This window comes from Pristiophorus japonicus, chromosome 7 (assembly GCF_044704955.1).
Source record: "Pristiophorus japonicus isolate sPriJap1 chromosome 7, sPriJap1.hap1, whole genome shotgun sequence".
Lineage (NCBI taxonomy): Eukaryota > Metazoa > Chordata > Chondrichthyes > Pristiophoridae > Pristiophorus > Pristiophorus japonicus.
Genome location: NC_091983.1, coordinates 145,780,941 through 145,805,982, shown reverse-complemented (window position 1 = coordinate 145,805,982; position 25,042 = coordinate 145,780,941). Strand labels below are relative to the sequence as shown.

At 44.4% G+C, this 25,042-nt stretch overlaps 1 long non-coding RNA gene across 1 annotated transcript in view; it reads right to left on the bottom strand.

The window, feature by feature from the left end:
* LOC139266869 (uncharacterized) overlaps positions 1-11,521 on the bottom strand; it is a 116,959-nt gene extending 105,438 nt beyond the window's left edge. Inside the window, exons 1-2 of the long non-coding RNA XR_011593790.1 lie at positions 11,456-11,521; positions 8,049-8,075 (exon numbers count right to left, since the gene is read on the bottom strand). This is a non-coding gene — a long non-coding RNA (uncharacterized lncRNA). The remainder of the gene's footprint in view (positions 1-8,048; positions 8,076-11,455) is intronic.
* Between the last annotated feature and the right edge of the window lie 13,521 nt (positions 11,522-25,042).

The following is a 25,042-nucleotide window of genomic DNA, read 5'->3' as shown; positions in this document are numbered from 1 at the left end:
GAATCTGCACCTTGGCTCTTGTAAAATTGCAATGCCCGGTTCATAGAAACATAGAAAAATAGGTGCAGGATTAGGCCATTCGGCCCTTCGAGCCTGCACCACCATTCAATAAGTTCATGGCTGATCATTCTCCTCAGTACCCTTTCCTGCATTCTCTCCTTACCCCTTGATCCTTTTAGCTGTAACGGCCAAATCTAACTCCCTCTTGAATATATCCAATGAACTGGCATCAACAACTCTCTGCGGTAGAGAATTCCATAGGTTAACAACTCTCTAAGTGAAGAAGTTTCTCCTCATCTCAGTGCTAAATGGCTTACCCCTTATCCTTAGACTGTGTCCCCTGGTTCTGGACTTCTCCAACATTGGGAACAGTCTTCCTGCATCTTACCTGTCCAGTCCCGTCAGAATTTTATATGTTTTTATGAGATCCCCTCTCATCCTTCTAAACTCCAGTGAATACAGGCCCAGTCGATCCAGTCTCTCCTCATATTTCAGTCCTGCCATCCCGGGAATTAGTCTGGTGAACCTTTGCTGCACTCCCTCAATAGCAAGAATGTCCTTCCTCAGATTAGGAGACCAAAACTGAACACAATATTCCAGGTGAGGCCTCACCAAGGCCCTGTACAACTGCAGTATGACCTCTCTGCTCCTATACTCAAATCCCCTAGCTATGAAGGCCAACATACCATTTGCCTTCTTCACCGCCTGCTGTACCTGCATGCCAACTTTCAATGATTGATGTACCATGACACCCAGGTCTCGTTGCGCCTTCCCTTTTCCTAATCTGCCGCGATTCAGATAATATTCTGCCTTCATGTTTTTGCCACCAAAGTGGATAACCTCACATTTATCCACATTATACTGCATCTGCCATGCATTTGCCCACTCACCTTACTTGTCCAAGTCAGCCTGCAGCCTCTTAGCATCCTGCTCACAGCTCACACCGCCACCCAGCTTAGTGTCATCTGCAAACTTGGAAATATTGCACTCAATTCCTTCATTTAAATCATTGATGTGTATTGTAAGTAGTTGGGGTCCAGCACTGAGCCCTGCGGCACCCCACTAGTCACTGCCTACCATTCTGAAAAGAACCCGTTTATCCCGACTCTCTGCTTCCTGTCTGCCAATCAATTCTCTATCCACATCAATACATTACCCCCAATACCATGTGCTTTAGTTTTGCACACCAATCTCTTGTGTGGGCCCTTGTCAAAAACCTTTTGAAAGTCCAAATAGACCACATCCACTGGTTCTCCCTTGTCCACTCTACCAGTTACATCCTCAAAAAATTCTAGAAGATTTGTCAAGCATGATTTCCCTTTCATAAATCCATGCTGACTTGGACCAATCCTGTCACTGCTTTCCAACTGCACTGCTATTTCATTTTTAATAATTGATTCCAACATTTTCCCCATTACTAATGTCAGGCTAACCGGTCTATAATTACCAATTTTCTCTCTCCCTCCTTTTTTAAAAAGTGGTGCTACATTAGCTACCCTCCAGTCCATAGGAACTGTTCCAGAGTCGATAGACTGTTGGAAAATGATCACCAATGCATCCACTATTTCTAGGGCCACTTCCTTAAGTGCTCTGGGATGCAGACTATCAGGCCCTGGGGATTTATCGTCCTTCAATCCCATCAATGTCCCTAACACAATTTCACTCAGAGAGTTGTTAACCTGTGGAATTTCATACTGCAGATTGTTGTTGATGCCAGTTCATTGGATATATTCAAGAGGGAGTTAGATATGGCCCTTATGGCTAAAGGGATCAAGAGGTATGGAGAGAAAGCAGGAAAGGGGTACTGAGGTGAATGATCAGCCATGATCTTATTGAATGGTGGTGCAGGGTCTAAGGGCCGAATGGCGTACTCCTGCACCTATTTTCTATGTTTCTATGTTTCTAATAAGGATTTCCTTCAGTTCCTTCTTCTCACTAGACCCTCAGTCCCCTAATATTTCTGGAAGGTTATTTGTGTCTTCCTTCGTGAAGACAGAACCTAAGTATTTGTTCAACTGGTCTGCCATTTCTTTGTTCCCCATTATATATTCACCTGATTCTGATTGCAAGGGACCTACATTTGTCTTCACTAATCTTTTTCTCTTAATATATCTATAGAAGCTTTTGCAGTCAGTTTTTATGCTCCCAGCAACCTTCTTCTCATACTCTATTTTCCCCCTCCTAATTAAACCCTTTGTCCTCCTCTGCTGAATTCTAAATTTCTCCCAGTCCTCAGGTTTGCTGCTTTGTCTGGTCAATTCATATGCCTCTTCCTTGGATTTAACACTATTCTTAATTTCCATTGTTCGCCACGGTTGAGCCACCTTCCCCATTTTATTTTTACTCCAGACAGGGATGTACAATCGTTGAAGTTCATTCATGTGATCTTTAAATGTTTGCCATTGCCTAGCCACAGTCAACCCTTTAAGTATCATTCGCCAGTTTATTCTAGCCAATCCACGTCTTTTACCATCAAAGTTACCTTTCCTTAAGTTCAGGACCCTAGTCTCTGAATTAACTGTGTCACTCTCCATCTTAATAAAGAATTCTACCATATTATGGTCACTCTTCCCAAGGGGTCTCGCACAACAAGATTGCTAATTAGTCCTTTCTCATTACACATCACCCAGTCTAGGATGGCCAGCCCTCTAGTTGGTTGCTCGACATATTGGTCTAGAAAATCATCCCTAATACACTCCAGGAAATCCTCCTCCACCGTATTGCTACCAGTTTGGTTCGCCCAGTCAATATGTAGATTAAAGTCGCCCATGATAACTGCTGTACCTTTATTGCATGCATCCCTAATTTTTTGTTTGATGCTGTCCCCAACCTCACTACGACTGTTTGGTGGTCTGTACACAACTCCCACTAGCGTTTTCTGCCCTTTGGTATTCCGCAGATTCCACATCATCCAAGCTAATGTACTTCCTTACTATTGCAATCAAACAAAGAAGGAAACTTTTTCGATACTTGAGCACACGAAGTATCATCCACCGAGGACAACATCTTGACATCATTCCAGTTCAGCTTTATTTTCTCGAACCAATTCCTGCCGAACCGCGCTGGACCATTACCTGGGATGATCCATAAGGGTAGCTCGTGAACCACACCATCATGTAACACCTCGTTTGATGCACTGCCGAGCACCGGTATGATTTCCTTAGTGTAAGTACGCAACCTGGCATTGACTGGACTCAGCTTCGGTTTGGCAGCCTTAGTGTCTCACAGCTTGTCGAATGTCCTTTGGCTCATTATCGACTGGCTCATACCTGAGTCCAGCTCCATTGATACAGGCACGCCATTCAACTTCACATTAACGTTCATGTTCAGGAATGAATACAGTCCATTCACTTCCTCCTCGGGTTGCGTATCCGGGCCATCACTGAACTGGTCCTCATCAACCACGTGGTGAGCCGCACCATGCTTGCTTTGTTGTGGACACATTATGTGAAGATGCCCCACTTTTGAACATCCATTGCATGAGTATTGTCTAAACCGACACTGATGAGGCCAATGATTGCCCCCACAACAGCAACAGGGTGAAATCTGGTTCAAATGAGTTGGCAGGCTCTGAGCAGCGGCAGGTTTCACATAAGTAGCTCTGCTCAAAGATGGCACCATCTTGTTTACAGTACTTGCCATGGAACTCCGACTCATCGATGATATCTGCCTCAAATTATCATCCGTCGTCATGCATGCCTGGGCTGTCGCGATGGCCTTTTACAAATCCAGCATCTCTGCAGCCAACAGCTTCCTGAGGATCGCATCATGGCTGATGCCTATCACGAAGACATCATGCAGCATGTCTTCCAGCATGTTCCCTAACTTACACGGCTCAGCAAAACGTTGCAGGTCGGCGACAAATCCCGACACATCCTGGCCCTCAGCATGAATAGGCGTGCAGAGATGGTAGCATGATATGATGATCCCCTGTTTTGGCTTCAGGTGGTTACCCACCAACATTATGTAGGGGAGGGCGAAAACCCCTCATTTTACCCAGAAGAAAAGGAGCTGTGGAATCTGCCTATGCTGCAATAAAACAGAAGGCCAGTGTCCTGGAAGGAACAGAGAACCCAGATCCAGGCGTGGGTTGCGACCGAGACGATGTGGCCTTGGCAGAGCAGTGATTGAATGGGGGGACGACACTGGAGGGCCAATGGTGGGACAGAGTTAGCCCAAAGCAAAGGGCTTCAAGCCAATGGGAGAGCACTTGCTCGAAAACTGTGGGACTGACTTATCACCATTATCGGGCTATTGTCTTCCCCATGTTTACACCATTATCGGGAAATTATGCGGACCTTCAGAAAACTAGGGAATCCAAAACAAACCAAGGGCCTACACAATGGCTACAGGAGACCCACACCCTGCCAACCCAATCAATACCTACTCAACTCTTGAGTAGGTTAACATCTGAATGGTCAGTGGGAAAAAACCCGCGAAATCTAACACTGCTGCATTTTTCAAAATCACAAAGCCCACCAATGGGAAGGATCGGTTTCAGCACGAGAGGCGGACTGGATATCTGGCTATAAGAAGGGGGCTCTGACCCAGTGTGTGTGAGTGTTCTGCTCTCATGATCCAGCAACCAGCAAGCCTCTCAACACAGAAGGAAGACCAGTGTCCGAAGACACCAAAGACAGAAGAAACAAATCACCAGACTGCAAAAGATACAGTAGTGAGTACTACCTCTGGTCCCCAGAACTCCCAACTTGGTTAGGTCAGGAAAGGTGGGAGGTTGGGCATTGTACTGCTAATACTTGTGTAAAAATTTTCGTTGTGTCCGTTTAGTGGGATTTAGGGAGATTGTTTTGATGGTGTATTGCTGTTTGTTGAGATACACCTTGTCAAATAAATTGGAAGCTTAAAGTTCCTCTTGGAATTGCCTCGCCTCAGTTCTGTTGTATTACATCTCCTGATCGTGAGTCTTGTGTCAGAACAATGTAAGGAAAGCCAGGAGCGCCTCGAAAATGCTCAACTGTGTGCCACAGGCTAGGGAAGAAAGGGGTTAGGAGTGTTTGACACTCACAGGTGCCTCACAGGCTAGTCATAAGCTGTGGGGATGCACGAGTCTCAAAACCCCCTTCATAAGCTGTGAACACAGTGTCTCCAGGAGTGCTCTTGCAGCATTCAGGGTACCTCACAGGTCAGGCATAAGCTGTGAGGGTAGAAGCCCAGAGAGAGAGACACTCAAGGCACAACAGTCCCCAGAACCCCTTACAGTACACAATTCCTCTTACCAATTTTCCGCTGGACGTACAGGCAAGAGAAGATTCTTCATGAAGCCGTAAATTTTCGGACCACAAACGGTGAGGAGAACTGCCCTGCGCTTAACTGCATAGGCCTCTGCCTCCATGCCATTGGCCACAAAACAAACGGTGAGGAGAACTGCCCTGCGCTTAACTGCATAGGCCTCTGCCTCCATGCCATTGGCCACAAAATACTGATCCAGCCGGTCGACAAAATCTTCCCAATCCTTGCCCTCCACGAATCTCTCCAGAATTCGAACAGTGCCCATTGTGCATGCGAAGGTTCTTAAATTACCTCGTCACCAATTGTAATGACTCAAGAGTCTGGTTACTGTAATCTCACTCAGCTGCAACCTGATCCATCTTTATTCCAGCCCAAGAGTGTCAGCCTGACAAAGACACATAGCTTCTATATAGGTGACCAAACACACATGCCACATGTGTACAGCCTGATGACCTCCAACCGAGGCATGCTCTGGTGCCTGGTGACCCCCAAGCATTAATACATAACACTCTTGGAATACTCTAAGTGGGTAAAGCCACCTGCTGAGAGCCCTTCTTCCCCTCCTCCTTCTGCAAGCAGCTTGTCCTCGTCTTCACTGCCTCTGTTTCATCTCCCTATCATGCTGCAGGCAAGGGAGATGACAACTAGAGTACCCATGACGGGGAGCAAGTGGTTTGAGCAGAACCCTCAGAGTCAGAAGGAAGGCTTTCTCCACTTGCAGCGCCACTCCCCATCACCTTACCAACTTTAAAACAACTCTGGAAAGCTCCAAACAGTTCCACAAACATACACAGTGCCAGTAGAAATGAATCAGCAATGAACCTCAGAGTAATTGCTGATCCTTTTAAATATCATTAGAGGGGGTTCCTTGCTGAAACCGAATGCATGTTCAGCTGTGCGAGGTTAAACAGGGCATTAGCTCCAGCATTGATGAGGAAAATGGAAATGCTGGCATCAAATTGATTGACATCGCGATCTGCGCGATCTGCATACTTCTGGCACACACCCCTAACGGGCACCCTGCCGCCCTCACCAGCACACACCAGAAGTTTGCGTGCGTGACACGGACGCCATTTTTGGCACAAAACAGCACCCATAATGCTGAAAAATCGAGTGCTACAGAGTTGAATATTTCGCCTGCGTTGTATTAAAGTCATACTTCACTTCGCAGGAAGCAAGGCCTTGCTTCCAAGGATGGCTATTGATGCTGAGCATGAGTTCAAATTCTGGTGTAAGCCTAAAATATAACACTTATCTTTTCATGCTTTCTTTTGCCCCCTATTTCAGTACAGAATCTGCATGTTTCACATTCTTACACAGAAGCAGCAGCAATTTGGTAACTGTTTGTACATTCAAATGCATTTTGTTTTTCACTGAATGTATTTGCTTTGAAGCCAGAATCTCTAACCATCTGCCTGCCTTCAACCGCTCAGCACCTGCTAGCAGCCTGCTGAATCTTATATTAGACAGAAGCTCAATTCCCTCAACTGGAGCTTGAACTCATAACTTTCAAGAGTAACAGGAGAACTACTAAGTCAGCCAGGTGGCATTGTTATCCAGTAAATGGCTCTCTTATCACATTCAGATAAAGATGACTCCATAAATCCATTATACAAATCTACAGAAGGAAATGGAAATATAAATTAAAAAACCCTAAAGCAATTGCATGATTTACGTCATTAATCCTCTATACAATTCTTTGGATCAAGTTGAAAGAAAATTAAATAAAAATGTTGCCCCAGATTTAATTCAATGACCTAATAGGGAATTTTTATTTCTAATTTTTCTAGAGGGGCAAGTGCAACAGGATGAAAAGCAAGTCTCCGCCAATCACTCTCTAGTTTGCCAGTGAGTAACTGAGACATGTAAATCAGGAAGGTTCCAGATTTGATCCAAGATCTGCACTTAGTTAATGGATCTCAGGACAGGTAGCGATAGGGTATTGTAATCAACCTTCACACCCCTAGGAGAAAAAACAGTTAATATTCCTACTTCTGATTTTTTTCCAACAAGTGGATATCAGATGCCAATTTCCAGATATGGGAGCGGGTACTCAGACATTCTGCCATCAGGCGAGAACAAAATGGATAGTCTGGGGAAATTCATCATCAAAGCTTAAGCATGAAAAGTAGCAATTTGGGTAAGGTGCAGTGTCCATGGAACCATACCCCAGGAAGAGTCAGTGCTTTCAGGAGAGGAGAGATGCAGGAAAAAAATAAGCGGAGAATGTTGGTGAGAAAAGAAAAATCAATGAAAGGAAAGCAGCTGAGAAAACACATAGTCAGACATGAAAATATAATTACATGTGACAGCAAATGGTGTAGAGAGAATGTAATGATTTTCAATGAACAATGTGATGCAAACTGATGTCTTAATTGATTCTAATTACGTGTACAACTTCACTTTTGTGTAATTATGGTGCACTGTACTGTAACAGTGTAAAACAATAAAATGACTCTTTGTGAGCAATGGAGCTGTTTCCTCAAGCAAAATGATTTAAAGCTGATTTGTCAAATTAGACATTTGCACATATGATACCTTTTCAAACTATTATAGTTGTTTCAGGTGATTAACTGATCATATCTATACAAAGAAGAACAATCTCATAAAATGACTTAAAAAAAATAAATGGCAGAGCACATATTCCATCTAATTAATGCTCCCATCATTAAGTGATGAAGCCAAACTTTACAAAAGGTTATATAAGCTGTGAAAAAAAATTAACAATCAATAATTTATCAATCAAAAGTTCACCTCCAATTATGAAGGGAACACAACAAAGGAAGTAGGTTACTTACGGTACAATTCTGTCCTCTGGAAGGTGCCTTGGAGTAAAAGGAAAGGCAAGTCAACTTATACCCACCTCATGCAGCAGCACATCCACTATGCCAGCTATCACCATGCCAGCCAGAGAAACATGGGTTCCCAAAATCCACGGGTGTTCCAGAAAGCTCCTGCCATAATGTGGAATGAAGAGGGGCAGGTAGAAGAGGTATCAGTGGGAGAGCATTTTGGTGCAAGTGATCATAATTCAGTAAGAATTAGGGTAGTTATGGAAAAGGACAAAGTGGGACCAGGAATAAAATTTCTCAATTGGGGTGAAGTCAATTTTGCTGAGCTGAGATGGCAAAAGTGGACTGGAAACAGCTACTTGATGGTAAATCAGTGTCAGAGCAATGGGAGGCATTCAAGAAGGAGATCCTGAGGGTAGATAGCAAGTATGTTCCCTTAAAAAAAAAGGGTGGGGCTAACAAATCCAGATCCCCCTGGATGTCAAGGGACATATAGGGTAAGATAAAGAAAAAAAGGGAAGCTTATGCCAGATACCGAGAACTCAACATTGCAGAAACTCTAGAGGAGTACAAGAAGTTCAGGGGTGTAATTAAAAAAGATATCAGGAAAGCAAAGAGAAAGCATGAAAGAATGTTGGCAAGTAAAATCAGGGAAAACAAAGATGTTTTATAAATACATTAAAAGCAAGAGGATAACTAGAGAAAGATTGGGGCCTGTTAATGACCATGAAGGAAATCTGTGTGTGGAGGCGGAAAATGTGGGTATGATTCTAAATGAATAATTTGCATCTGTTTTCAAAAAAGAGAGGGCCGATGCAGACTTTGCAATGAGGGAGGTGAAGTGTGAAATATTAGATGAGATAAACATAGTGAGAGAGGAAGTATTAAGGGGCTTAGCAGCTTTGAAAGTGGATAAATCCCCAGGCCCGGAAGAAATGTATCCCAGGCTGTTAAGGGAAGCAAAAGAGGAACTAGCAGAGGCTTTGACCATCATTTTCCAATCCTCTCTGGCTACATGTGCAGTGCCAGAGGACTGGAGGACTGCTAATGTTGTACCTTTGTTTAAAAGGAGAGAAAGGGATAGGCCTAGTAATTACAGGCCAGTCAGCCTAACCTCGGTGGTGGGAAAATTATTGGAAAAAATCCTGAGGGATAGGCTAAATCCTCATTTAGAAAGACATAGATTAATCAAAGACAGTCAGCATGGATTTGTCAAGGGAAGGTCGTGTCTGACTAATTGATTAAATTCCGAGGAGGTAACCAGGAGGGTTAATGAGGGCAGTGCATATGATGAAGTGTATATGGATTTTAGTAAAGTTTTTGATAAGGTCCCACATGGCAGACTGGTCACAAAAGTAATAGCCAATAGGATCCAGGACAAAGTGGCAAGTTGGATCCAAAATTGGCTCAGAGGCAGAAAGCAAACGATAATGGTTGATGAGTGTTTTTGTGACTGGAAGGCTGTATCCAGTGGGGTTCTGCATGGCTCAGTGCTGGGTCCCTTGCTTTTTGTGGTGTATATCAATGACTTGGACTTAAATTTTGGGGGTATGATTAAGAAGTTTGCAGTTAACACTAAAATAGGCTGTCTGGTTGATAATGAAGAAGAAAGCTGTGGACTGCTGGAAGATATTGATGTACTGGTCAGGTAGGCAGAACAGTGGCAAATGGAATTCAATCTGGAAAAGTTTTTGGGGAGGTCTAGCAAGGCAAGGAAATATACATTAAATGGTACGACACTGAAAAGTGTAGAGGAACAAAGGGATCTTGGAGTGCAGGTCCACAGATCCATGAAGGTAGCAGGCCAGGTAGATAGGGTGGTTAAGAAGGCATACTTACCTTTATTAGTCGAGGCATGGAATACAAGAGCAAGGAGGTTATGCTAGAACTGTATAAAACACAGGTTAGGCCACAGCTGGAGTACTGTGTGCAGTTCTGGTCACCACATTACAGGAAAGATGTGATTGCACTGGAAAGGGTACAGAGGGGATTTACAAGAATGTTACCTGGACTGGAGAATTTTGGCTATGAGGAAAGATTGGCGATGCTGGTTTTGTTTTCTTTGGAACAGAGGAGGCTGAAGGGGAGACCTGATTGAGGTGTATAAAATTATGAGGGGTCTGGATAGAGTGGATTCCATTGGCAGAGGGGTCATCAACCAGGGGACATAGATTTAAGTAATTGAGGGGAGGTTTAGAGGAGATATGAGGAGAAATTTCTTCACCCAGAGGGTGGTAGGGGTCTGGAACTCACTGCCTGAAAGGATGGTAGAGGTCGGTACCCTCACCACATTTAAAAAATACTTAGATGTGCACTTAAAGTGCCGTGACCTACAGGGCTATGGACCAAGAGATGGAAAGTGGGAATTAGGCTGGATAGCTCTTGGTCGGCCAGCGCGGTCACAATAGGTCGAAATGGCCTCCTTCCATGCTGTAAATTTCTATGATTCTATGATTCTATAATGCCGGGTGTGTTATGTATGGATAAAGAGTCTGACTAGATACTGTGAGCTCAAAGTAAAGTGTGACCTTAGTCTTTTATTGCTGGTCTCCAGAGTGCCTCGCCAGCCTGTGAGGCCTCCTTAAGTACAGGTGCTCCTAAGGGATTGTGGGATCCCTAGCCTAGAGCTGAGATTTCCAGCATGGACGTCTGAGGCATAGACTCCATCCTCCCTTTTCAAGACCCGTTGATGTAAACCTGAGTCAGTACCAGGGGTGGGGACTCCGAAGCTTCGATTTCGTACACCCTTGGCATTTTTGGGAACCCAAAATATTGTCTCTATATACTGTCATAGCCATTGAGAGAAAAATCAGATAGATGCAACCTCCAAGCTGAAAACTGCCTTATACATTCACTAATCACAATAGCACACAGATCCCAATGATCAGAGTATGTGCAGGTGAGCGCCCTTTTAATATTGCTTCTAGTTCTGCCAGTCAGTTTCTGAGATCAATCCTACAAAGATTTACTCAACGGATTGGCCACTCTGCAGGACTTCTCTCTTGCCCAGTTAAAATAACCTTGGGGCTAGATTTTTGCGAGGTTTGCGACCGTGTTTTCACTGCGATTTGACCCTCGGCAGCAAAAACCCTGTCGCAAAGCCTGGGCGGGACTTTCAAGTACTGCCGGGGAGAGGTGCGCCGACATGCAACGATTCGGATTGCGTTCATGTCCAAATTTCAGCACTCTCCCGACCTGTATGCCATGCCCAGAATAGTGACAGGTCAAACCAGTCGGTGCAACCCTGCCAGCAGTGGTAAGTTTGAAAACCTGCAAAAAAAGGTTTTTGGAAAGTTTTCTGGAATTTTTTTTTCCACCCACCCAATGCCTCTCTCGCAGCGTTCCCGGCCCCGGACTAAAGTTACCAAAACTCGCAGTTTGCGTCGCGAATGCTTGTGCAACGCCTCCCTTACCGATGCTCCTTTGACGCAAATGTAAAGGCCAAAAGTTCAGGCTAAAAATGGTAGCGCAACGTAAACAGTAAGTTTCACGTATTGCTATTGTTTTCGACGAAAAACCCCGCAAGCTGAAAATCCAGCCTTGGAGTCCTAAGGTCAGCCATGATTTGGCATTTCTTTATGAGACACACACCTGTTTCCGGCAGCTGCCTTTCGCGCATGTTTCAGTTGGCCAGTTAAAATGGCAGCGAGTGGTTTCCCGGTGGGTAGGTCAATTTATGATATTTTAATTGCTTACCCGCCAGTTCCCGACAGGAAGGTTTGGTTAAAATCAGAACCCTAGATTTGTAGCGTACATCATAGATATGCATTGCTGTGTAGGTGTAATGCAATTTTCTGTTGGCCAGGTTATTGAAGGTGTCAGAAGTCAAGTCCGCACTTACAGGCCACACCCCCAAGTCAAGCTGATCTTTCCCTTAAAAAAAAGTACAGCCTCTTTGCACCTCAATACAATAGTTATACTGTATATAGTTCTGCTCCAACTTAAGGGGAAAACACGCTCAAGACACATCAGATAGCTATGGTAGCTATGGTAAAAAGTTTTAGAAACTGTTAGGAATTTCCTTGCAAGTAAAGTACCAGGGTTTATATCGATAAATTTAAGTTCTCACAAGCGCTAAGGTGAGTAGTAACCTTAGTGATTTTCTGCAAGGTGATCAATAGATTATCGGCAGATCAGGATCTAAGTGAAAAAACAAAGAGCAAAAATCAATACAATGAGGCCACGGACCAAATCAATGATGGAAAGTCTTAGTAATGCATTCAGTAGATGTTTTACTCACTTTGACAGAAATAGTGAGATTTCAACTATCTTGTGTCCTTTTACTGAGTGCATTAGAGGATAGGCTTGTCACGCCTGCTGAATGTTAATACACTTTGTTTTATTTAAATTAGTTAAAAATAACCTTGAAAGTTATGAAAATACAAATGCGTTTTAAATGTGTGATTTATGCAAAGGAGGAGATTTTTCCATTTAGTTTTGGGCTGGATTATTAGGACAATTAAGCTGTCTAGAAATTTCTAAAATGTAAACCAGATATCAATAGTCTGGATTTTAAAACAGAAGGCAATTTTCCACTGACTTTTATGTCTGATAGTGTGGATTCGTTATTTGGTAAGGTTTTCAATCAACAGCAAAAAAAACATAAAAACTGAGATTGTGAGCAACTGAATAAGCTGAATTCCATTTTTATGACATGAGATGTTGGGATTTTTGCTGATGGTTTTGTAATTGCATTCTTCAAATCAGCCTGTTTACAATCAGTTACACAATAAGTTAAATCTTGTTTGCATCAGGTGGGATTTTTGCCAACATTTTGTGGATTAAATTTTGCAATTCTGTCTATTCGAGCCATGACCTCGGTTTTACCCTCAACGCCCAGAGACCAACATCAGCCCAGAGACCAATATCAGCCCAGAGAGACCAACACTAATCCAGACACCAATATCAGTCCAGAGACCATCAGTCCAGAGACCAACATCTGTCCAGACACTAACATCTGTCCAGAGACCAACATCTGTCCCAAGACCAACATCAGTCCAGAGATCAACATCTGTCCAGATACCAACATCTGTCCAGAGACCAATATCTTTCCAGAGACCAATATGAGCTGACTGGATCTCAATGTCAGTTCACAATAGGACTGCACGTTGTAACATTCAGAGTATATTATCTGACATCTGGGAACTTGAAATGTTTTTAAGTGCAATGCTGAATGACACTAAACTGGGTGGCGGTGTGAGCTGTGAAGAGGCTGCAAGGTGACTTGGACAGGTTAGGTGAGTGGGCAAATGCATGGCAGATGCAGTATAATGTGGATTAATGTGAGATTATCCATTTTGGGGACAAAAATACGAAGACAGAATATTATCTGAATGGCAGTAGACTAGGAAAAGGGGAGGTGCAACGAGACCTGGGTGTCATGGTTCATCAGTCACTGAAAGTGGGCACGCAGGTACAGCAGGCGGTAAAGAAGGCAAATAGTATGTTGGCCTTCATAGCTAGGGGATTTGAATATAGAAGCAGGGAGGTCTTACTGCAGTTGTACAGGGCCTTAGTGAGGCCTCACCTGGAATATTGTGTTCAGTTTTGGTCTCCTAGTCTGAGGAAGGACGTTCTTGCTATTGAGTGAGTGCAGCGAAGGTTCACCAGACTGATTCCAGGGATGGCTGGGCTGTCATATGAGGAGAGACTGGATCAACTGGGCCTTTATTCACTGGAGTTTACAAGGATGAGAAGGGATCCCATAGAAACATATAAGATTCTGACGGGACTGGACAGGTTAGATGTGGGAAGAATGTTCCCGATGTTGGGGAAGTCCAGAACCAGGGGACATAGTCTTAGGATAAGGGGTAGGCCATTTAGGACTGAGATGAGGAGAAACTTCTTCACTCAGAGAGTAGTTAACCTGTGGAATTCCCTGCCACAGAGAGTTGTTGATGCCAGTTCACTGGATATATTCAAGAGGGAGTTAGATATGGTTCTTATGTTTAAGGGGATCAAGGGGTATTGAGAGAAAGCAGGAAAGGGGTACTGAAGGAATGATCAGCCATGATCTTATTGAATGGTGGTGCAGGCTCGAAGGGCCGAATGGCTACTCCTGCACCTATTTTTCTATGTTTCTATGTTTCATATTAGGGATTACATTTCTTTGTGGTACTATTATGGAGGTGTACCAAATAAATCATTTTCATTAGATAATGGTAAAATTCTGGATTTAATTACTTGAGGGTAAATCCTGTGATAAATTGGTTTCAGTGGGGAACACCAGCATCATTGAAGGCAGCACGGGTCGGAGAATGACCCACTTCTCTTTAAATGTGGCTCTGGACTCAAAGGGCAATATCAATGCATTTACTCTGACATTATCCTTTCCTAGGCTTGCCTATGCAGCACTGTGATGCCATCCTTTATTCCTGCATTGTGTTAAAAATCAGTAACATCACTATCCTGCACGGCCATAAACATCTAATTAAATAAGTTTGATTGTGGGATACTCGCCTTGAAGCTCACTCTTTCTTCTCACCTAATAAATATTGCAGTTGGCCGAGCCTCTCTTCAACCGTTAAACAATTAGCTTTAACTCCGGTTGCAACAAAAGAATGAACTCTCAATTGATCGTACTTTCTCCATAAAAGCCTGCCTCTGCAACCTCTATTTGTCCGTTTAGATTTTTGCAATTTGCAACATCTTTCCTTTCTGCCTCTTGCGATATTAGAGAATAAAAAAAGCTCACAGTGAGTCAGAGTTCTCTGCATTAATCTGGTGTACTGCATATTAATACAACGTGTATTAACCTGGTATAGTAGTGCGGTTCCCTCGATCATCAGCAATTTCAGCTTGCTAAAATTGAAAGGGCTGGTGAGGATCCTGCAATAGCCCTGTTTGTTAAAGGAGGATATGAAAAATGGCCCAAAATCAGTTATTCGTTCTATGTGGAATTAAAAAAAAAGATTTACATATTTTGTTTTTCTCTGCGTTTGACTCTTTTGATCTCCTGAAGCCATGCCCAATAAACACCAAGCTGAAGACCTGTCCCCAGGCCTGTACTAATGGTGCCCTGTAACCAGTCACTGGTTATATGTGACAATCGCTGTCCCTCTGATTTCCTCTCTCTTCTGGCTGTTAATAATGAGGGAATTACTGTGAGGGGAATCATGACCATAATTAATATTTCCATGTGTAACAGACCTAATCTAAAGGGAACTATATACGGGTGAGCACTCAGCCATGTGTTAAGGTGTGAGGCATAACTAAATTTGCTGGGGATTTAGGTGCTGCCTTAGCTTGCCACAAGCATGACATTTCTTCTGTCTGGCACAAAATATATCAGTAAATTACATAAGACATAAGGGGTCAGAGATAAACTCAGAGTAATATGGAAACATATTTAAAATGTTTGCTGATTGTTTAGAAATGAAGGCATCAGACTCAAATTGAGAATAGTTTTGAAGGCCTGCTCTATATACTGTTTAATGCAAGTTGTCTTAATAATCATTATTCTCCTATACCAGGGACTTGCATTATGTCACTCTGTGGTATAGCTTATTAGGATTCCAACATGACCCCCGACTGGACCAGTCTTTCACTGAGTTCAGCTTTAAAAGGTCTTTAAAATTATGAAAGATTTTGATAGAGTGGATACAAAGAGAATGCTTCCACTTGTATGGAAGAGCAGAACTAGAGGCCATCAATATAAGATAGTCACCAAGAAATCGTCCTAGGGTCTACCAGCATTAGTTCTCATTCCTGCAGTTCAGCAATGAGCAATGTGTGTGGAGGCCAAAATTTACGAAGGACATCTTGATTGAGTTCTGAAATGTCCTGCAGCCAGATTTGGAGCCTCACACAAGGCTGAGGACAGCGCTCAGTGTGGAGACCAAACTAACAATAGCTTTGAACTTTTATGCAAAGGCTCGTTCCAGTCTGAAGTGCAGACATCTCAAACATCTCCCAATTATCCACCCATTGCTCCATCAGGCAGGTCACCAATGCTCATGGTCTACAGGGCAGTAGTGATACCCACCCTCCTATATGGCTCAGAGACATGGACTATATACAGCAGACACCTCAAAACACTGGAGAAGTACCACCAGCGCTGCCTCCATAAGATCCTGAAAATCCATTGGCAGGACAGACGCACCAACGTCAGTGTTCTCACTCAGGCCAACATCCCCAGCATTGAAGCATTGACCATGCTCGATCAGCTCCGTTGGACAGGCCACATCGTCCACATGCCCAACACGAGACTCCTGAAGCAAGCACTCTACGCGGAGCTTCGACATGGCAAGCGAGCCCCAGGTGGGCAAAGGAAACACTTCAAGGACACCCTCAAAGCCTCCTTGAGAAAGTGCAATAACCCCACCAACTCCTGGGAATCCCTGACCCACGACTGGCCAAAGTGGAGGAAGAGCATCCAGGAGGGCGCTGAGCACTCGAGTCCCATCGCCGAGAATAAACAGAAACCAAGAGTGGAAGGAGAGTGCGTCAACCCAGGCTCCCCAACCATCCTTTTCTTCAACCACTGGCTGTCCCATCTGTGACAGAGACTGCAATTCCCGCATTGAACTCTCCAGTCACTTGAGAATTCACTTTTAGAGTGGAAGCAAGTCTTCCTCGTCTCCGAGGGACTGCTTATGATGATGATGGTACAAGCGAAGAGTGCAATATATCTCCTTCCCCATGACCAGGGAGAAACAGGTGGAATACCAGGCCAGGTTTGTCCGGATTGCAGGGTTCCCCAAGGTGCAGGGAGCCATCAACTGCTCACATGTCGGACTGAGGGTGCCACAACACCATCAGAATTGTTTATCAACAGAAAGGGGTACCAGTCCCTGAATGTTCAATTGGTGTGCGACCATCAGTGAAGGATCTTGGCAGTTGATGACAGGTATCCAGGCAGCAGCCTTGATGTCTTCATCCTGCGCCAAAGCAGTGTGCCCACCCTCCTCACTGGCCCAAACCAGGACGGTGGGTGGCTGCTTGGGAATAAAGGATTTCCCCTTTATGCAGCATCCCCTTTATGCTTGGCTGCTCACTCCACTTCGCAACTCCAGGACTGCGGTCGAGTATGCCTATAACGGCGCTCATTTCGGGACCAGGTGCATCATTGAGCATTGCATTGGCATACTGAAACAAAGGTTCTGTTGCCTTGACCGCTCTGATGTCGTATTGCAATACTCGCCTGAATGGGTCTCCATCTTTGTGGTTGTCAGTTGCATGCTGCATTACCTGGCTTTCACTAGTGGACAGCATCTCGAGGCTGATTAGTGAAGATTAGCGAAGACAAACGTAGGTCCCTTGCAGTCAGATTCAGGCGAATTCATAATGGGGAACAAAGAAATGACAGACCAGTTGAATAAATGCTTCGGTTCTGTCTTCACGAAGGATCTCACAAATAACCTTCCGGAAATATTAGGGGACCAAGGATCTAGTGAGAAGGAGGAACTGAAGGACATCCTTATTAGGTGGGAAATTGTGTTAGGGAAATTGATGGGATTGAAAGCCAATAAATCCCCAGGGCCTGATAGTCTGCCTCCCAAAGTACTTAAGGAAGTGGCCCTAGAAATAGTGGATGCATTGGTGATCATTTTCCAACAGTCTTTCGACTCTGGATCAGTTCCTATGGACTGGATGGTAGCTAATTTAACACCACTTTTTAAAAAAGGAGGGAGAGAGAAAACAAGTCATTATAGACTGGTTAGCCTGACATCAGTAGTGGGGAAAATGTTGGAATCAATTATAAAGATTAAATAGCAGTGCATTTGGAAAGCAGTGACAGGATCGATCCAAGTCAGCATGAATTTATGAAGGGGAAATCATGCTTGACAAACCTTCTAGAATTTTTTGAGGATGTAACTAGTAGACTGAACAAGGGAGAACCATTGGATGTGGTGTATTTGGACTTTCAAAAGGCTTTTGACAAGGTCCCACACAAGAGATTGGTGTACAAAATTAAAGCACATGGTATTGGGGGTAATGTACTGACGTGGATAGAGAACTGGTTGACAGACAGGAAGCAGAGAGTCGGGATAAACGGGTCCTTTTCAGAATGGCAGGTAGTGACTAGTGGGTGCCGCAGGGTTCAAAGCTGGGACCCCAGCTATTTACAATATACATCAATAATTTAGATGAAAGGAATTGAGTGTAATATCTCCAAGTTTGCAGATGACACTAAGCTGGGTGGTGGTGTGAGCTGTGAGGAGGACGCTAAGAGGCTGCAGGGTGATTGGTCAGGTTAGGTGAGTGGGCAAATGCATGGCAGATGCAGTATCATGTGGATAAATGTGAGGTTATCCACTTCGGTGGCAAAAAAACACAAAGGCAGAATATTATCTGAATGGCGGCAGATTAGGAAAAGGGGAGATGCAATGAGACCTGGGTGTCATGGTACATCAGTCATTGAAAGTTGGTATGCAGGTGCAGCAGACGGTGAAGAAGGCAAATGGTATGTTGGCCTTCATAGCTAGGGGATTTGAGTATAGGAGCACGGAGGTCTTACTGCAGTTGTACAGGGCCTTGGTGAGGTCTCACCTGGAATATTGTGTTCAGTTTTGGTCTCCTAATCTGAGGAAGGACGTTCTTGCTATTGAGGGAGTGCAGCGAAGGTTCACCAGACTGATTCCCGGGATGGTTGGACTGACATATGAGGAGAGACTAGGTCGACTGGACCTGTATTCACTGGAGTTTAGAAGGATGAGAGGGGATCTCATAGAAACATAAAATTCTGACGGGACTGGACAGGTAAGATGCAGGAAGAATGTTCCCGATGTTGGGGAGGTCCAGAACCAGGGGGCACAGTCTAAGGATAAGGGGTTGGCCATTTAGGACTGAGACAAGGGAAACTTCTTCACTCAGAGAATTGTTAACCTGTGGAATTCTCTACCGTAGAGAGTTTTTGATGCCAGTTCATTGGATATATTCAAGAGGGAGTTAGATACGGCCCTTACTGCTAAAGGGATCAAGGGGTATGAAGAGAAAGCAAGAAAGGGATACTGAGGTGAATGATCAGCCATGATCTTATTGAATGATGGTGCAGGCTCGGAGGGCCAAATGGCCTACTCCTGCACCTATTTTCTATGTTTCGATGTATCTATGAACCAGCAGTACCACCGCAGGAGGAGGAGGAAGAGGCACATCCTAAGCCACCCAGGAGATGTCGTCACTTCCCAACCCTGCAAGGGAAGTCCAGACACACCTGACTACAGCTTGATTCTGATAATTGCATCCCCACATGACCCTTCAAATTCTACTTTCCATGGCCATCCCAATGAGTGCCTTAATATATCATTGCCCACTGTCACATTATACACCAGCCCAGATATAGGTGCAAAAAATAAAGATTAATACATAATCAGTACAATTCCAAACAACTAACAGAACAATAAACAGTGCAGCAAAGTAACATAAACATAATTTGCCACATTTGTGTATTTGCAAATAACCCCACTTACACATGCCTACCCTACTACTTCGCCTCAGTGTCTCCCTTGTGGCTGCTTCATTGGTCTGGGAAGGCTGCTGTGTTTCCTGTGTGGAAGCTACAGATTTCCTTCTAGGAGGCCCTCGAGCAACTTTGGGCCTGGAAGGCCCAGCTGTAGACTGGTCAGCATCCTCCTGGGAGGGTTCAGTCTGGCTTGGCTCAGGCAAGGCCATGCGTGGGGGCACTGGCAGAGTGACAGGTCTGGGGCCAGGAATGCTGTGATCCTGAGGGAGCGCATCGTCCTTATTCTGGTCCGAGAACCTGAGTCACTCACCGGGGGCGGCACATTACCACCACCACTAATCTGAGGGAGCTTAAGTCGGTGCTGCGGTGTCACACCGGAAAGTCCCCCGTGGCCCGTGGTGGATCCAGCCGCGAAGGCAACACTGAGGTGTCAGGTGGCATTGAGCTGAGACTGCATGAGAGTAGCCACAGTCTGAAAGCCACCAGATTTGACAGCACTTAGATGCTCCGCGGCCTGTTGTACAGATTGCATAAGAGCATTCTCAGCTTCCACGGCCGCGGCCATCCTCTCCAAACAAGCACCGATGCACTCATTCCCTTGTATCTGTGCTATAATGGTAGCCTTTGCTGTAATGGTAGCTGCCACATCTCCTACAGGTTGCGGTCTCACATCTGGATCCACACAGGCTCTATGGGAATCCATCATCGCCTGCATCTGATATATTCTTTGCAACATCACAAACACACAGACTTCACAAAATGGCTTCAACACAGGAACTGATGCCTTTATTGTGAAAACAGCAGTGGTTGCATTACTACAGTAGTCCACTAGGTGCGGCAGTAGTCCACTAGCTGGAACCTATATTACACTTTTCCCTCCTTAGTGAAGAAGTAATTATAACAAACAATCATCATACATAACTTAAATGGTTATACATAACAAAAGATATGGACTTATTTTGCCATATTTACAAATCAAACTTAACCACTGGTTTTCTGTTTCGAAGAGGATACCTTCGCTCTCGAACAGAACCTTCCAAACATGGTGTTGAACTTAGACTCATTCGAAGCTGATCCTGAAGAGAATTTGTCACCAAGGGATGCTTTTGATCTATATTTGAATTCTCTTCAACTTCAGACTATTTGTCTGCCTGACTCGGACTCAGACTTAAATTCTGACTTTCTCTTGGACTTGTTTCTAGTACATCTGATCTAGGATTTGCTACTGGTATTCTACTTGTAACAAAACTATCTGATGAGTCAGAAATAATCAAATCATTCCAACTTTCAACTCCTTCCACATCTGTAGGTAAAATATGATCAATGTGAACAAACCTAACCTGTCCATGATCAAACGTCTTGACCAAATATGTACGAGAATCACATATCTTCACTACTCTTGCTGGTAGCCACTTTAACCATTGGTGGTGATGGTTTTTCACTCTAATCTTCTGATTCAATTTCACATTTCTCTCTCTTACTCTATCTTTATCATGATTTTTTTTAGATACATCATAGTGAACTAACATGGTGTTTTCTATCAATTTCTATCTTTTACACTCCTTGAATGCTGCGTCACATTCTTCTGACCACTTCCAATGGACCTGTTTTTTCAACAGTTCATTCAGTGAATTTAATACTGTAGCCAAATTTGGTAGGAATTTCCCATAATAGTTCAAAAGACCCAAAAATGATCGAAGTTCAGTGACATTCTTGGGAGTAGGTGCATTTCTAATTGCATTAGGTGTTCCCTTGGTTGGATGTAAACCATCTTTGTCTACTCTGTGCCCTAAGTACTCCACTGAATTTTGAAATAACTCACACTTATGAGCAGTCACTCGTACTCTGTGCTTCTCTAGCCGTTTGAGCACTTCATTCAAAAGTTCGAGCAGCACGAGTCCGGGGTGCGTGGAGAGGCCGATAAAGGCCCAATGTCGGAGGAGAAGCGGCAGTTCGAGCAGCGCCAGTCCGGGGTGAGTGGTGAGGCCTATAATGGCCCAACGCCGGAGGAGGAGTGGCAGTTCGAGCAGCGCCAGTCCGGGGTGCGTGGTGAGGCCTATAATGGCCCAACGCCGGAGGAGGAGTGGCAGTTCGAGCAGTGCCAGTCCGGGGTGCGTGGTGAGGCCTATAATGGCCCAACGCCGGAGGAGGAGTGGCAGTTCGAGCAGTGCCAGTCCGGGGTGTGTGGAGAGGCGGAGCTTGTACAGCTCCAGCCGGGAGAAAAAGCAAAAAAGAAGGAGAAAGAAATCAAAAGGTGATGTCACAGCCAAAGGGGTAAGTGATTGGCTGGTGATTGGTGAGTAGCTATTCTTTTTATTTTTTATATCAGTAAGTAACCTGTTAACATTGTTGTCGCCAAATTAAGTGTATCTAAAGGTTAAGTCATGGCAGGAGAGCTCGGTCACATGATATGCTCCTCCTGTACCATGTGGGAACTCAGGGACACTTCCGGTGTCCCTGACGACTACGTGTGTGGGAAGTGTATCCGCCTCCAGCTCCTGACGGACCGCGTTGTGGAATTGGAGCTGAGGGTGGATTCACTCTGGAGCATCCACGATGCTGAGAATGACGTGAGTAGCACATGTAGCGAGTTGGTCTTACCGCAGGTGAAGGGTCCACAGCCAGATAGGGAATGGAAGACCAGCAGGAAGAGCAGTGCAAGGAAGGTAGTGCAGGGATCCCCTGCGATTATCCCCCTGCAAAACAGATACACCGCTTTGAGTACTATTGAGTGGGATAACTCATCAGGGGAGGGCAGCAGCAGCCAAGTTCATGTCACTGTGGCTGGCTCTGCTGCACAGAAGGGCAGGAAAAAGAGTGGGGGAGCGATAGTGATAGGGGATTCAATTGTAAGGGGAATAGATAGGTGTTTCTGCGGCCACAACCGAGACTCCAGGATGGTATGTTGCCTCCCTGGTGCAAGGGTCAAGGATGTCTCGGAGTGGATGCAGGACATTCTGAAAAGGGAGGGTGAACAGCCAGTTGTCATGGAGCACATTGGTACCAACGATATAGGTAAAAAAAGGGATGAGGTCCTACGAGACGAATTTAGGGAGCTAGGAGCTAAATTAAAAAGTAGGACCTCAAAAGTAGTAATCTCGGGATTGCTACCAGTGCCACGTGCTAATCAGAGTAGGAATCGCAGGATAGCTCAGATGACTACGTGGCTTGAGCAGTGGTGGGATTCAAATTCCTGGGGCATTGGAACCGGTTCTGGGGGAGGCGGGACCAGTACAAACCGAATGGTCTGCATGTAGGCAGGACCGGAACCAATGACCAAGGGGGAGTGTTTGCTAGTGCTGTTGGGGAGGAGTTAAACTAATATGGCAGGGGGATGGGAACCAATGCAGGGAGACAGAGGGAAACAAAATGGAGACAGAAGCAAAAGACAGAAAGGAGATGAGTAAAAGTGGAGGGCAGAGAAACCCAAGGCATAAAACAAAAAGGGCCACTGTACAGCAAAATTCTAAAGGATAAAAGTGTAATAAAAAGGCAAGCCTGAAAGCTCTGTGCCTCAATGCGAGGAGTATTCGGAACCCAGGAGCGGGTTCTGAGCTCGTTAGAGTGTGTGAGAGCTCAGATGAACAGGACCCCAAGAAAGAATGTAAAAGGCAGGAGGCAACAGAGCAGAGTAGCACTGGGGTAAGTGTAAACCACAAGGTGATAGGAATGGACAATATGTATGAATATAAAGGGGCTGCAGGAGGGGTCAAAACTAAAAATCATGGTTTAAAAACTAGTATTAAAACACTCTACCTAAACGCATGCAGCATTCGAAATAAAGTAAATGAATTGACGGCACAAATCATTACAAATGGGTATGATTTGGTGGCCATTACAGAAACGTGGTTGCAGGGTGGTCAAGACTCGGAATTAAACATACAGGGGTATCTGACAATTCGGAAAATAGACAAGAATGGAAAGGAGGTGGGGTAGCTCTGTTAATAAAGGATGATATCAGGGCAGTTGTGAGAGACGATATTGGCTCGAATGAACAAAATGTTGAATCATTGTGGGTGGAGATTAGGGATATGAAAAAGTCACTGGTGGGCGTAGTTTATAGGTCCCCAAATAATAACTTCACGGTGGAGCGGGCAATAATCAAGGGAATAATGGAGGCATGTGAAAAAGGAACGGCAGTAATCATGGGGGATTTTAACCTACATATCGATTGGTCAAATCAAATCGCACGGGGTAGCCTTGAGGAGGAATTCATAGAATGCATACGGGATTGTTTCTCAGAACAGTATGTTACAGAACCTACAAGGGAGCAAGCTATCTTAGATCTGGTCATGTGTAATGAGACAGGAATAATAAACAATCTCCTAGTAAAAGATCCTCTCGGAATGAGTGATCACAGTATGGTTGAATTTGTAATACAGATTGAGGGTGAGGAAGCAGTGTCTCAAACGTGCGTACTATGCTTAAACAAAGGGGACTACAGTGGGATGAGGGCAGAGTTGGCTAAAGTAGACTGGGAACACAGACTAAACAGTGGCACAATTGAGGAACAGTGGAGGACTTTTAAGGAGCTCTTTCATAGTGCGCAACAAAAATATATTCCAGTGAAAAAGAAGGGCAGTAAGAGAAGGGATAACCAGCCGTGGATAACCAAGGAAATAAAGGAGAGTATCAAATTAAAAACCAATGCGTATAAGGTGGCCAAGGTTAGTGGGAAACTAGAAGATTGGGAAAATTTTAAACAACAGCAAAGAATGACTAAGAAAGCAATAAAGAAAGGAAAGATATATTACGAAAGTAAACTTCCGCAAAACATAAAAACAGATAGTAAAAGCTTTTACCGATATATAAAACGGAAAAGAGTGACAAAAGTAAATGTTGGTCCCTTAGAAGATAAGAAGGGGGATTTAATAATGGGAAATGTGGAAATGGCTGAGAACTTAAACAATTATTTTGCTTCGGTCTTCACAGTGGAAGACACAAAAACCATGCCAAAAATTGCTGGTCACGGGAATGTGGGAAGGGAGGACCTTGAGATAATCACTATCACTAGGAAGGTAGTGCTGGACAGGCTAATGGGACTCAAGGTAGACAAGTCCCCTGATCCTGATGAAATGCATCCCAGGGTATTAAAAGAGATGGCGGAAGTTATAGCAGATGCATTCGTTATAATCTCCCAAAATTCTCTGGACTCTGGGGAGGTGCCATCGGATTGGAAAGGAGCTACTGTAACGCCTCTGTTTAAAAAAGAGGGCAGACAAAAGGCAGGTAACTATAGGCCGGTTAGTTTAACATCTGTAGTGGGGAAAATGCTTGAAGCTATCATTAAGGAAGAAATAGCGGGACATCTAGATAGGAATAGTGCAATCAAGCAGACGCAATATGGATTCATGAAGGGGAAATCATGTTTAACTAGTTTACTGAAATACTTTGAGGATATAACGAGCATGATGGATAGAGGTGTACCGATGGATGTGGTGTATTTAGATTTCCAAAAGGCATTCGATAAGGTGCCACACAAAAGGTTACTGCAGAAGATAAAGGTACGCGGAGTCAGAGGAAATGTATTAGCATGGATCGAGAATTGGCTAGCTAACAGAAAGCAGAGAGTCGGAATAAATGGGTCCTTTTCGGG